The sequence below is a fragment of the Mustela putorius genome, unplaced genomic scaffold (assembly GCF_011764305.1).
Source record: "Mustela putorius furo isolate JIRA1106 unplaced genomic scaffold, ASM1176430v1.1 tig00000407_pilon_pilon_pilon, whole genome shotgun sequence".
Taxonomy (NCBI): domain Eukaryota; kingdom Metazoa; phylum Chordata; class Mammalia; order Carnivora; family Mustelidae; genus Mustela; species Mustela putorius.
Genome location: NW_025421373.1, coordinates 13112981 through 13128383, shown reverse-complemented (window position 1 = coordinate 13128383; position 15403 = coordinate 13112981).

Genomic DNA, 15403 nt, shown 5'->3' with positions numbered 1-15403 from the left:
TTGTGTCTTCATTTTCATTGGTTTCATGAATTGTTTAAGTTCTTCTTTAATTTTTTGGTTGATTAATACATTCTTAAGCAGGGTCGTCTTTAGCTCCAAGTGTTTGAATTCCTTCCAAACTTTTTCTTGTGGTTGACTTCCAGTTTCAAAGCATTGTGGTCTGAGAATATGCGGGGAATAATCTTAATCTCTTGGTATCGGTTGAGCCTTGATTTGTGACCAGTATGTGGTCTATTCTGGAGAAAGTTCCATTTGCGCTTGAGAAGAATGAGTATTCTGCTGTTTTATGGTGGAATGTTCTGTATCTATCTATGAGGTCCATCTAGTCCAATGTGTCAATCAATGCTCTTGTTTCTTTATTGATTTTCTGCTTGGATGATCTATCTGTTACTGAGAGTAGTGTGTTAAGATCCCTGCTATTAATGTATTTATATCAGTATGACTCCTTATCTTAATTAATAGTTGGCTTCTGTTGTTGGCTGCTCCCATATTGGGGGCATTAATGTTTACAATTGTTAGATATTCTTGGTGGATAGACCCTTTAAGAATGATGTAGTGTCCTTCTTTATGTCTGACTGCAGTCTTTAATTTAAAATCTAATTTATCTGATATGAGAATCACTACCCCAGCTTTCTTTTGAGGACCATTGTCATGAAAGATACTTCTCCATCCCTTCACTTTCAGTCTGGATGTATCTTTAGGTTCCAAATGGGTGTCTTGTAGACAGCATATGGATGGGTCCTGTTGTTTTATCCAATCTGCAACCCTGTGCTGTTTTATGGGAGCATTTAGGCCATTCACATTGAGAGTGATTACTGAAAGATACGTTACTTTTTTTAAAATTTAATTTATTTTTTATTTTTTAAATTTCTTTTCAGTGTTCCAGAATTCACTGTTTATTGAAAGATACATTTTTATTAATATCATGGTGCCTGTGAAGTTGTTGTTTATATAGATTGTCTCTAAATATTTCTGTTCTATGTCACTCTTGGGTTCTTTCTTCTTTTACAGAACCCCTCCCCCCCTTTAATATTTTTAGTAGTGCCAGCTTGGTGGTCACCTACTCTTTTAAACCTTGCCAGTCTTGGAAGCACTTTATCTCTCCATCCATTTTGAATGTCAACCTTGCTGGATAAAGTATTCTTGGGTGCATGCTCTTCTCATTTAGTGCACTGAATATGTCTTGCCAGCCCTTTCTGGCTTGACAGGTTTCTGTGGATAGGTCTGACATTATTCTGATGGACCTTCTTCTGTACATGGGGAATCTCTTCCCCCTAGCTGCCCTCAGAAACTCTTGTCTTAAAATAGGATTCGTCAGTCTCACAGTCAAGTGTCTCCAGGTCTTTCCAGATTCGTTGATCTTAGAGGGTGTTCTTTCTGCCTCTAGGACAGGAACACTGGTTCCATTCCCCAGACTGGTAAAATTTTAATCCAAATTTTGTTCAACTGTATCTTCTAGTCTTCCTTTTTCCACCCCCTCAGGGATCCCAATAATTCTGACGTTGGAAGGTTTCATGGCATCATTTATTTCCCTAATTCTGTTTTTATGGCTTCTAAGCTGTTTGTTCCAGGCCTCCTCCTGATCCTTTTTTTCTATCAGTTTGTCCTCTAGATAACTAATTCTATCTTCTGCCTCAGTTACCCTAGCTGTTAAAGCATTTAAATTAGATTGGATCTCGCTCATAGCATTTTTAACTTCTTCCTGGGTGGCTTTCACTTCTGCCCTTAGAGATTTTATGTTGTCACTAATGGTTTTCTCCAACCTCTCCATTGCCTGGATAATTGTTACCCTGAATTCTCTTTCTGATATACTGCTTATGTCCATATCCAATAGTGTTGATGGAGAGGGCACAGTCTCTGAATTTTTCCTCTTTTGGATGTTCCTCCCCCTAGTCATTTTGGTGAGAGGTGATTGAGGGGATGTGTAGCTGAATGTATCAACCATGATCCAGGCAAGGTGCACCCTGGAAGGCTTCAGAGCAATTGGAAGTCACCACCAAAAAGAAAGAAAAAAGAAAAAAGAGAGAGAGAGAGAAAAGAGAAGAATGAACCCCCAAAGCAAGATTTATAAGGTATACAGACAATAACAGACAAACAAAAAGACCAACAGAAGTAAATGACTAGAGAAAAAAAAAAAAGAACCCAGTCAAAGTGAACCCCAAGGATAAGATTTATATAATACCAAAACAAAAACAAATACACAGAAACACTGACAGGAAAAAGATAGGAAGGTGGTTATAAATCTTCAGTTTGGTAAGGAAGGTTATTTTGATTCTTCCTGGGTGTATCTTGATATCTTTGTTAAAGGACTCAACTTTCTAGAGATAAAGGGAGAATAAAACTAGTTTATATATAGGGGTGCTATTTATTAGGGAAAGAGGATTACCTTGAAGCTTATATCTATATGTATATTAAAAAAAATAGAAAAGAAAAAGAAAAATACAGGTATATGTATGAAAAAAGTTCAAGTTAAAAGGTTATTATGGAATATGTTGTATTAAACCTCTAATTGTAGTGGTAAGTAGGTTAAAAAATTTAAAAAGAACAAGAATAGTGAGAACGAATTAAAAATAAAAGTTGTATCTATGAAATATACAGGTTTTAGGGCAATACTGGGAGCTTAATATATTGTTTTCCCCTGATGTTGGGGTTTTACAGTTTTATGGGGAGCCTGTGGTGGTTGTCCTCTTGTTCTTTCGGCTTCCTTTCTGGGGGAGGGGCCTGCCACATTGTTTTTCAGTCAGTCTTTCTTGGGTTAAGTCTTCCTGCCCCCTATCAAGGGGCTGGGCTCTGTGGAAACCTGTTTTTCAGGCTTTGTTCTCTGGAAGTTTTTGTTTTTTGGCAGCTTTTTACATCTTTTTGGAGGTTTAATGGAAAGCAAACTGTACCCAGACCTCCGACTAAGGGAGAAGCCTCAGTCTCCTCCCCTCTGGGTGGTCCAGAACACAGAGACTCCCCCTCTACAAACTCCGCTGAACCATGCAACTTCTCACAGGCAGTGCATGCCCCCAGCCCCCGTGTCAGGGGTCACCCAAAGCTCCTGCTTGTCTCTGCAACCTCATGCCACTAAAACCATGAGCGATACTGGTCCTGGGAGCCCGTTTCCAGTGGCTGCCTTTGCCAGGACTGCTGTCTGGGGTTCATACTTCACAGTTGTACAGGTCGCTGCCCCCCGGGGATCCCAACCAGAGATCACACTGAGTTCCTTCAGGTGCAGCCTGGGAGTATCCAGATCCTTGGCCAGTCCTAGAGACTGCGGGCCAGCAACCACACAGAACTTTCTCAGCTGCAGGCGAGGAGTGGGTCAGACCCTGGTGCAAATGGCTGTGGTTCTAGAGAGCGCCCATCAGGCTCCCTCATGTGGGGGTGGGAGTGTACCCAGCCAAGTGGTGGTGCAAGCTGCATAGCCCCAGGGGATCAGGTCCCAGGAGCTGGAGGCTCTGCTGCACTCTGTCTGGCATGGGTGGTTACTGGGCGGCTGCTGTCTTAGGTCCATGGGCTTAGGCCCATGACCGTGAGTGCCTGGTTCCACCAGTTGCCCCTTAAGGTCTTTTGCTCCTTTTGAGTGCTTTTAACCAGATTCCAGTTTAATGCTGGTCCTCAATCACAGGGTACTTTCCTATTGGGGTATTACTTTCTAATGGGTTGCTTCTGGTGGCTCCCTCCGGCTTCTGTTTATCCTCCAATATCAGTCCCACTGTTCAACTCTGCTTTACCTCTCCACTAGTGTCTTCTGCCCCCCGTAGAGATCCAGAAGTATATAATCCTACATCTCAGGCTGATTTCATGGGTGTTCAGAGTGTTCTGGTAGATATTTGACTCACTTTAGGGGACTGGTTGAAACAGGTTTCCTACTTCTCCACCATCTTGCCCCCCCCCCCAGCTCTTTCTTTTATAGATTTTTTTTTCTATTGTTTTTATATTCTCTGTTTGATTTTTCCCCCCCCTGTCCTAATTTTTATTATTTCCTTCTGTTAACTTTGGCTTGGGGCTCTTTCTGGATCTATAGTTGGATTTGTAGATTGCAGGCCTATTACCATGGCAGAGTGGGGCTGGAACCAAGTTCACTGGGGAATGGAGCTACTTCTGGTACATAATTGCTATAGTTAGCAAGCCTGACATTGAGGAACATGCCTGCTTTCCTAAAGCATCCCTTCTCAGTCTTGGCTCCACCAAGGTTTCATAGTCTGCCACCTAGGTTCCAAAGCTTCCACAAAGACACTTTTGTCTGTGGATAGTTGCCAAATCATTATTTCTGTGGGGGATAGATGCTGGGAACCTCTTGCTAATATCTGGAACAATTTTTTTGGAGGATTCTTTGATTAAGTGAACTTTGAGAATGGAGTTCACTTTTTTCTTTTCTTTCCCTACTTTAAAATTCCTTTCCATAAGCTTTCCTCTTTTCCTACTTTGGTCAGCATATCAGTGTGGGGTAGTTTTGTCTGTAGCATTTCCTCACTGCATCTGATAGGCCATTTTATTAAGCAAAACTACTATGCAGTATTGCTAAAGAAAATTAGACCTAACAATACAAAGACATTAGAAAACTTGAACACCAATTGCCAATCATAGCCTATTTTATGTTATACTGTTTGGTATTTTAGTACTAAGTCTTGGTTTTTACCATCCTTCCCACATTACTATTACTATTTTTTGCAGTTTGCATTAAAAATTCATCATATATTTATCATTTTGTTTGCTTATCATTTCTTTTTATATTTCAGATTTTATTTCTGGGTCCTTTTCCCTTTTCTTGAAATACACCCTTTAATCAGCAACTGTTAGAGTACAATACTTAGCGTTATATTTGCTTAAAAGTATCTTTATTCTATCCTCATCCCTCATGTGAGCATACCCTGAGAAGTATGCAGTCTGCAACCTGGAAGAGGACCCTCACCAGCTCTTAATCATGTTGACACCCTGATCTTGGAATTCCAGTTTCCAGAAGTGTGAGAAATAATCTTTTGTTGTTTACATGCCACCCTATCTATCTTTAGATAGATAGATACCATCTATCTGTGACAGTTTATTATATCAGCCTGAACAGAGTAACACTTGATTTACACTTGATCAACACTTGATCTATTTGGCAGCAAAATGAATGATGAAAATTCAGGATGGATGAATGAGGACTTTCATATTTTATCACTTGTTCCTTCTAAGAATGCTCATTCTGGCACAGAGGGAAGATACACATTGGCCTGATTTGCAATGAAACCTCTTCCTTGATGATGGCACTGCTTTGGTGTTCCAGTGCCTTTCTGCTGCAATCTGCCCTTAGGCTGACACCCAGCTCCCTCTTTACCTACTAACCAGTGGCAGAGTAAGCAAGAAAACTATGTAGTATCAGAAACAGTAACTTCCGTGCCAAGGTGCCCATTAATCTTAAACCTCTGGTGACCTCTGGGTAGTACCTGGATGATGCAGTTGAGTCATTTATAGGATTACACTGGTGATGGTCATAACATCTACTTGGTAACCCATCAATGCTCAAACATGGCGGAATTTCCTCTTTATTTTTTTTATAAAAAATAATAAAATCATCATCATCATCATGATGCCCACAGAAGTTCAAGTCAAGGGGGATTGCTCAGGGATATTTCCTAGGAGTTCTAGTCTCTTCTCCTTTATGTGGTCATTCCTCCTCCCAACATCATGGCATAATAGATGTATTAGTAGATCTCTTCTATTTCACAAGTTCAAGCCAGTAAAACCAAGCTGTGATTTGATACTTGCAATCTAAAAGATGTTGATATTTATCAAACATCTTTATGGTTGGTAGGCTTATTGACAAATATAGTCTCATGAAAGCTTCATTTTAGTGGCTTGTCTAATCACCAGTGTCATTACCCAGGTTGAAATTTGTACAGCTAGAGTTCATAGAGTTCAGGTCCTCTGACTCCAATGTTAGTCATCCTTCCACTTCAACACAGGCTGTTTGGGCTTTTTTCCTGATTTTTGGTAGTGCGATAGCTACTGGAGGAGATAGTCATGGATCTTGACTTCATGGGTTATGTAGGGTAGACACAGCCATTGAGACATAGCTTTCCTTTCTGTTTGGTATCGCTATGAATGTCACATTTCAAATGCTGCTGCCCTGATTTCTTCATCTGATCTTCAATTTGCTATTGGCTATTTGGCTAATCTGTAGTACTTTTATATTAACTTTAGTGGGTTAAAGTCCATCAGGTTGATAAATCTATTTTGACTCTAAGAAAGGAGTCTAGAAACCTGGGGCTTTAGAGCAGTTGTTAGGGACCTGTTTTGTGATTCTGGAGAAGCTTAATTATTTGGGGTTACTTATCTTATTTATTTAAAAAAGATGGGCTAGAGCAATCATTTTTAATACCCCATTTTAAATCACAAGAACCCTTTCTGGGGCACTAAATGAAATCTGACATGGACCTCAGTGTATCATACAGACAAAATCAGTTTACTCTGGTTGAAGCAGGGATGGAGCCCAGAGCATTGTCTTCTTGGCCTTCCTGTTTCATCCATAGTGGCTCTTGAGACACTGATCCAGATTAAGTAGATGATTGCTAAATTACTATTCTTAGTTGCTACAGGTTGTTTTTGTTTTGTTTTACAGTTTATCAAGTGCCTAATGCTGGAGGATTATGAACTATTTCACATGTGCAGGACTTAAGCTAAAGCTGGATGCCTGGGTTTGAATTCCAACTCTACATCCTTATTATTCAGGTTGCCTTTAGCAAATCATTTAATCTTTATGCCTCTGTGTTTGTATCTTTAAAATAAGGATAATAATAGTACTTGCCCCATAGGTTTATTGTGAAGATTAAAATAGTTAATACATGCAAAGTGTAGTGACTGGCACTGTATAAATAGTAGCTATTATTCTTATCATCTTGAGGATCTAGCAGGACTATGTAGGGAGTGGAAACTTAATAGTGACCAGCTGGCTCCTGGAGAAGGCAGACCTGGAAGAGCTTGCAGATGTCCTGTGTTCCTGTGTCTCCAAAATTGGCCTTTATGAAGGCTTTCCTGGGTCATCTGTTAAAATGCTGATCCTTGGACCTCACTGGTAGATTTATGCAGCCAGCATCTCCAAGGAAGCAGTATGGAAATCTGCACAAGATATTTATGAACAGCAAGTCAGGAAATAATGTGGTATCCACTTGCTGCTGCATTTCACAGATGAGAAAGCTGAGTGCGTGGAAGGAGAATGGGCTCACTCAAGGCCAGAGTTAGTGGTGGAGTCTCCTGACTCTGGTTCCAGGTTATTTTCACTCATTTCTTCTCTGTGACAGCTCTGCCACTTCTGTGTTGGTGAGTGAGGTTGGCTGTATAGAAGGAGCACTTTCAGGATAACTTGACTAAAGCAGCCTTTGGCTGTAGGCGCAATCTACCTGTGAAAAGGGTATGTGAGTTTTCTTTTTTAGGCAGATTTGAGCTCCCATGTTTCTTCTTGACTTTGTGTTTCCAAGACAATGATCTCTGGGAACCCACCTGTCCTGAATGATTTCAAAATCTGTAATAGTTCTTGCTGTCCAGTTTGCACAGGAATTAGCAATACATTTCACTTGGAGATAATTTTTTTTTTAAAGATTTTATTTATTTGACAGAGAGAGAGAAATCACAAGTAGGCAGAGAAGCAGGCAGAGAGAGAGAGAGAGGGGAGGAAGCAGGTTCCCTGCGGAGCAGAGAGCCCAACATGGGGCTCGATCCCAGGACCCTGGGATCATGACCTGAGCCAAAGTCAGAGGCTTTAACCCACTGAGCCACCCAGGCGCCCCGAGATAATTTTTTTTTTTTTTTAAGATTTTATTTATTTGTCAGAGAGAGAGAAAGAGAGGGAGAGAGCACTAGCAGGCAGACTGGCAGGCAGAGGCTGAGAGAGAAGTAGGCTCCCTGAGGAGCAAGGATCCCAATGCAGGACTCTATCCCAGGACTCTGGGATCATGACCTGAGCAGAAGGTAGTGGCTTAACTGACTGAACCATGCAGCCGTTCCTCAAACAATACATTTTAAAGTGTAAGTCAGTGCTGAGAGGGTCTAGGAGTGGACAGGTAGACAAAATGAAAATGCCAAAATGCTGAACGTGCTTAACCAATTTGTACCATGTGAGCCACTTTCGAGCCCGAGGACAGAAACCAAAAATATGCTTCTGTTCAAAGGCACCCAACAGCATCAATTACTAGTATTATTATAGTTATTGTCATCATCATAGCCATCATTCTTCTTCTCATAAATTTAAAGGTATGCAGCTGGGTGCTGTCCTTGGAGCAGTCTTAGAGGAAGTAAAATCTATGATGAATGCAGACAAGGAAGTGTGGGAGCCTATACCCCCCCACCCCCAACCCCCGCAGCACCTTCCTCAGCTCTAACCACAGCTCTCAGCTGTCCTGCCCACAAGCCTTGTTATCACTGTGAGGTCAATTTTCCACACCCAGGGCTTGTTCTGACAATAGAGAGTGTAGAGAAATGTGACAAGTAGACTGATCCTGCTGGGGAATTGGCACCCTCTCCAGGATAAGAGACGGGGACAAAGGCTGGGTGAATGTGGACAGGGGAAGAGCAGCACTTTATTCCTGGAGAGTAGGTGGAGGCCTTGAACTTGAAGAGATTTAGAGATTGGAAGATAAAATGTAATTGGAGTCCAGGTTCTCAGGGAAAGTGTCCGTTTACTCTGCGGGTGGGATTGGACCTTACAGGTAGAAGAAGAAATTCAATTAAGCACCCTTAAAAAGAAAAGAACAAAACTGTTTGCATGTCCACTCTTAATTCACTTAGCCTAGTGCTGCTCCAGATAACAAATCCCACTTCTCTCTGTACAGCACAGGAGGCTGGAGTCCTGGTGGAAATTCATGATTTCTTTTTTGAAGGCAAAGGTCTTATCTCTAATCTGATTTTTATAGATAGAGCCTGCAGCTTCTTTTCTGTGTAGGGGAGATTCCCAGGGTGTAAAACAGGGGAGATTCCACTTGTTCTCCTCGTTCGCCCCTTGTTCTCCAGCCAAAAACTCATTTTAAGCTTCTGTAACAATTTATTTCTTCAACTGAGTGAATATTTGGCATGGCCTAAGTTATGAGAGTAATAAAATATAGGACATACGATTACATGGTTTTTCCTAAACAATCCTAGACTAAGCAACATTTTCCCACATCAATGGTGTAGTTAATACTAATGTTCATGGTGATGACAGTAAGGCAGTGTTAGAGCCTAACACATTTTCTTATTCCTTACACAACACTGAATTATACTTATTCTAATTTTATTGCAGATTAACAGATATTTAAAAATAAGTTGAAAAATAGAGATTCCATGGTAGTCATCTTATTTTTCAGATAAAGAAATGGAAAGGCAATTAAGTGACTTTCCCAAAGTCACACAGACTGCTGAATAGCAGAGTTGAGATTACAATTTAGGTTATTTGATTCATTTATGTATTCTAATCTTTTTTTTTTTTTTTAAGATTTTATTTATTTGTTTGATGGAGAGAGACATCACAAGTAGGCAGAGAGGCAGGCAGAGAGAGGGGGAGGAAGCAGGTTCCCTGCTGAGCAGAGAGCCTGATGCAGGGCTCAATCCCAGGACCCTGAGATCATGACCTGGGCAGAAGGCAGAGGCTTAACCCACTGAGCCATCCAGGTACCCCTGTGTATTCTAATCTTTTAAAATTCAGTCAGTTCATAGTGGTGTTTCATTTCTGGCAGGTTTAATTTGTGTTTTAGTATGTGTTCAGCACTAGGCTGTTTAATATGTTTTGTGTGTGTATGTGTGTAAAGAGCAAAAGAAATATAAGAAATGGTACTAGTCGTCCAAATGCTTATAACCTAGTTGGGGATATGAGACCTACACAGGTTCACTTATGGTAATGAATGGTAACATTCCATGGTGTTTCCCATACTTTAATGTGCATGAAAATCACTGAGAATTTTGCTAAAATGCAGATTCTGATTCAGTAAGTCTGGGGTGAGGCCTGAAAATCTGTATTTCTAACAAATTCTCAGGTGAAGTATTTGCTGTCAGAAGAGACATACTTTGAATAATGAGGTAAGGCAGGAGATAATTAAGGGCAAATTATGTAGTGTAATTATAAGATATGAAGGAGTTGAGAATAATGAAGGGTAATCAGGGAAAGTTTCATGGAACACATGGAATTTGAGCTCACCATGAATAATGGTCTGACTTTGAATTAAGTGAAGGAGTTAGGTGAAGGGATAATGCAAGTGGCGTATAAAGATGCTGGGCAGGAATACTTGAAACATACTTATAAGATGGGAGCAACTTTACCATTGGGATTGGTTGGCGTGAGATGCTATGGCAGGGAGTCTCTGGGATGGCCCCATATGATGCCTCCTGGGATTCATGTCCTTGTGCATGGCCTGTGAGGAATACAGTACAGCCAAGGTGATGGGGTGCCATTAGATTATAAAGAGACTGATTTTCATCTTGCTCCCTCTGTTGCACTATTGCATTCTCTAAAGGAGGCTAGCTCACATGTGATGAGCTGCCCTGTAGAGAGGCCTGTGTGGCAAGGAACTGGTGGGGTCCTTGGGTCAACAGCCATGGAGGATCTGAGGCACTGCAAGAGCCAAATGAGGGGGCGAAGTAATCCTTTCTGAGTCAGACCTTGAGATGAGGATAGCCTGGGGAAACACCCGAGAAGCCCTTCCGAGGACCCAGCTGAGCCACACCCAGATTCCTGACCCACCCAGATTCCTGACCCACAGAAACTATGGAATAATTAACATTTGCTGTTTTAAGTTGCTAAATTTGGGGGTACTTTATTACGGAGCCATAGATAGAACTAATACAGTTGGAAACAATTTTTAAAAAAAAAAAAAATTTATTTATTTATTTGACAGACACAGAGATTACAAGTAGGCAGAGAGGAAGGCAGGGGGGGGGGGGGGAGAAGAAGGCTCCCGGCTGAGCAGAGAGCCCGATGCGCCCGATGCGGGACTTGATCCCAGGACACTGGGATCATGATCCGAGCCAAAGGCAGCGGCTTAACTGACTGAGCCACCCAGGCACCCCAGAGCTGGAAACAATTTTAAAGGGAGAATAAGGTCATGTGACATGTGATTTAGAGCAGGGAGGAGCTTAACGACTGGCACAACAATTTGGACATGATCTGAAAGCCCTTGTTCTCTCTCACACACATATCATTCATATAGGAAATAATTCACAAATTTAAACTGTACTACTAATTGGTTTTTAGTATATTCATAGAGTTGTGGAACTCACTATAGTCCATTTTGGGGCATTTTCATAATCCTTCAAACAAACTCTGTATCCATCAGCCATGATGCCCCATTTCCTCCCAAACATCCCAGCCCAAGGTAACCACTAACTGATGTTTTTGTCTGTATGGATTTTCCTGTCCTTTTTAAATTTATTGAGCTTTTAAAATTTATTGAGCTTCTTTTATCATCTAGCATATGGTGGAACCCGGAGAAATTTTCGTGTATGCTTGGGAAGAATGTGTATTCTACAGTTCTTTGTTAAAGCATTCTATAGATGTCTGTTAAGTCTAGTTTTATAGTGTTGTTCAGTTCTTCTGTTTCCTTTTTGATCTTCTGTCTAGTTTTTCTATCCTTTTAGAAAGAAATAGTAGTTATTATTGTTGAGTTATCTATTCTCCCCTTCAATTCTGTCAGTCTTTATGACTTTGGGGAGCTTAGTTGTTAAATTCATATGTTTATAATTGTTATATGTTTCTGATGGGTTAACCATTTTATCATTATAAAATATCTATCTCCATGTCTAGTAACTTTTGTGTTGCTATTTTAAAGTCTGTTTTGGCTGATACTAGTACAGCTATTCAAGCTTTCTAGTGGTTGTTGTTTGCATCACATATTTTTTTCCCATCCTTTTTCTTTCAGTGTTTTGTGTCCTTGAATCTGCACTGTGTCTCCTGCAGAAAAAATAGATGGATCTTGTTTTTTATCCAGTCTGACAATCTCTGACCTTCATTGAGTTGTTTAATTCATTTACATTTAATGTTATTATCGATATAGTTGGATTTATGTTTGCTATTTTACTTTTTGTTTTCTGTATATCTCATATTTTTCCTGTTTATCCTTCACCACTTTCTTTTGCATTAAATGAATAGTTTCTAGTATAATGTATTAATTCCTTTAATGAATTTTTTCACTATTTTAAAATTATGTTCTGATAAAATAGAGAAAGAAGTTCCTTATGTGTGGGAAAATAGAATTATTGGGTGAGTGTACCCAATTGACTTATTAAGCATTGACTATCGGAAAGCACGAGTTAAGTATATGTGTGTCTGTGGAGTGGGACAGACAGAGAAAGAGAAGAGATTGAGAGAGAGGAGGCAGATGTATTTTTGACCCTTGCAGAAATATTGAGGAGAGAGCTGTGCAAGGTTGAGGGAACAGTTGTTGGAAGACCATGAAGGTACTTAAAGCAATAACTTCTAATTTTATATCATAACAAGTGGAAAGTCTTCTAGTAAGCTGACTTCTATCTGACAGGGTGGCTTACAAATATCAGGTAAGCAATAATCAGGTTGGTAATTAAGAAGAAAGAAACTTTATGTGTGCCTTGAACTTTCAGACTTTCCTCTTCACCTTGAGTAAGATTGATTTTGTCAAGGTCACTCTCATTTGAGTACAGAAGTGTTCTCATGATTGACTCTGATATTGATCTTCCAATGGCTGCTTAATTGAAACAGTTAGGGTGTTTTCCCCATAGGGAAACCATTTAATCATGATTGCTTCCCACATTTTTTCCTTAGGGAAAGATTCTATATTTATGTTAATGGTTTCAAGGTGGTCACAAGGTAATTGACTGCTGTTTATGGTTATTTACCCTTTAAGTTTTTCAAAAACAGATCTTGACACAGTCTCACCATAAAAGTCCTGTTTATCAGATTTTGGCACCTGGTAAGCTTTGGATCTGTCAATTCTACCATCCCACACAGTCAAGAGTGGACTATGGAGGGTGCTTAAAAAGCTTTACACTTGAAAGGAAGATTATTGTTTAAAGTAGCTCATAGTTGATGGTGTATCACTCATATGAACTTTCAGACTTTGCTTCCACGGCTATTTCTTCTTCTGAATACTTTGTTCTTCCCTCCCAAACCCCACAACCATTTCAAATTCAGTTTTGGTCATTCTAATGAAGTTCTCTATTAAATGTAAGAGTATTGTGCTTTTTCAGAAGCAAGTAACTTAAAGAAAATTAAGCTATTTTGATTTTTGAAATCTCAAACTTTAATAATGGCAGTGAAAAATCTTTGAAAATATTACTCATTGCTGTTTAAAACATCCCGGTGAAGTGAGTCAATGTTTTGTTATTCTCTGGTGGATGTCATTAGGTAGGGGCAATCAAAAGAATTCAAGACAAGGTTAAGGCATTCATATAAGACCGAGTTGAAGAAGCCAGAGTTAAAATTCAGGTCCCTGTATCTTGAGACTGGTTCCTTCTCTCTGCATCATTTTCCTCTCTAAAACATTCTGTTTGCCAATATAATATCAGCATTTGAGCTGATATTTGCTTCCATGACTCTCTCTTGACTGAAATAAGAGGGAAAGAAGCTTACATCACTTGTAGTAAGGTGGATTGACAATTGATCACATGAATAGGAGGTAGGGAATGGTAGAGGTAATTATTCCCTCTGGGATGTGGTTCGAAGCCCACATTATGCTTTTGACTTTTTACTCCTGGGCATTGCTCACATCCCTTCATATCTCTGATGCGCGATCCTCTATGTAAGAAGGAACTCATCATAAGTGAGGAGGCATTGTCAGGAATGTTTCATATTTACATCAACTAGAGTTTTAGTTGAAGGATAGAGAGGGCAAGGAGTTCACAAGATATACTTATCAATGGGACCATGGACCTGACTTGTCCAGTCTTTGCTGTGTCCTCACAAATCCCCACATAAATTCTTTTTAATGCTCTTATTTAAAAAAAGATTTCCTTGATTCTAAGATGCTATAAATTTTAAGATGCACCATCTATTTAATATCACCAGGGAAAAGTTTCTGTATCAAATGCATGAGCCTATGGAAAAAGGTATCCCAATTTCAGGAATATTAATATCGGAAGAATGTATCTTAGAATCAAGGAAATGAAGTCCTTGTTCAAAAATTCTCCACCATTTCTCTTTTGAATGGAATCTGCTCCCTCAAGCCCCATAAGAAAGGAATGTGAAGAGTTCTGTTTCCTGAGTGCCTATTAATTAGGAGGCCCATTGGTTGGTTGTGCTTGTGGTTCCCAACTGATGACGAGGTATTTTCTGAGTATCCATAGTATGTGCCATTTATGATCATGTATTTCCTTGCATTGGTAAATACACTTCAACCTAGAAAATGCTAAACTCTATAAAGATAAGCAAAAGATAAAGACAAAAGCCCTTAATGCTTGACTACACCTTACAGTTAATGAAATAACCCATTTACTAGATAAATAGTAAGAAGAACTCATCTCTCTTACATGTTTCTGTTAAATGTCCTTGCTTTGCGAGATAAATTGTTCCTTCCAGTTACTAAATCTTTAAAGAACTATAGTAATACCAAGAGATGATGCAATAATCAACGTCATGGAAGGTTAACATAGGCTATAAACCTGTCATGTCTCTGATCTCTGTCTTTTGGTAGTTTTTTGTTTGCTTCTTTTGTTTCATTTTGTTTTTTTGTTTGTTTTCAATTTATTTTTATTTATTGTTTAAGATTTCATTTATTTATTTATAGAAAGAGTATGTGAGCAAGGGGAGTAGCATAGGAGAAGGAAGAGAAAAGAGGAAAGAATCCCAGGCTCCTCACTGAACACAGAGCCCAACCTGATTTTGCTTTCACAACCCTGAATTCATGACCTGAGCCGAGAGACTAAGAACTGGCAGCTTAACTGATGGAGTCAACCAGGCACCGCTTGTTTTTGTTTTTTTACCTGACAGCTGATTTTTTTATGTTATTATGGTGTCACGTTGCTCAATTTCAGTTGCTTGCTTCTGGTTGAAATATTCAGTTTTGTTGCAGCAACTGAGAATAAAACCCAAGCCATGTTTTGGTTAGAACAACAGTGAGATGTGGGGAAAGGTGCTCTGTGCAGCTAAGTCAAGCACATTGGGTTAAGAAAATGTATTGGTCTTACAGTGTGGTGTTGTTTAAAGATGCTGTTATGTGGTCTTCCAAAGCCCTTGTGTTATATAGTTCTCATCTGGTGTAGGGTATACATAGAGGATTTTTCAATTAAACATAGTATATTTCCCTCCAAAGATTCTGGTACATGGTTTTAGAGGGATGTTTTAGACACTAAATACAGGCATAGATTGTATTTTTTAAAAAACCACAAAAAACCTCTGTGAGTGATTTTGATACCTCTTTCTATCTTGCTTTGTCCTTTTTTTCTTTTTTTTTCAAGATTTATTTTATTATTTCAGAGAAAGAAAGTGCTCAAGCATGAACGG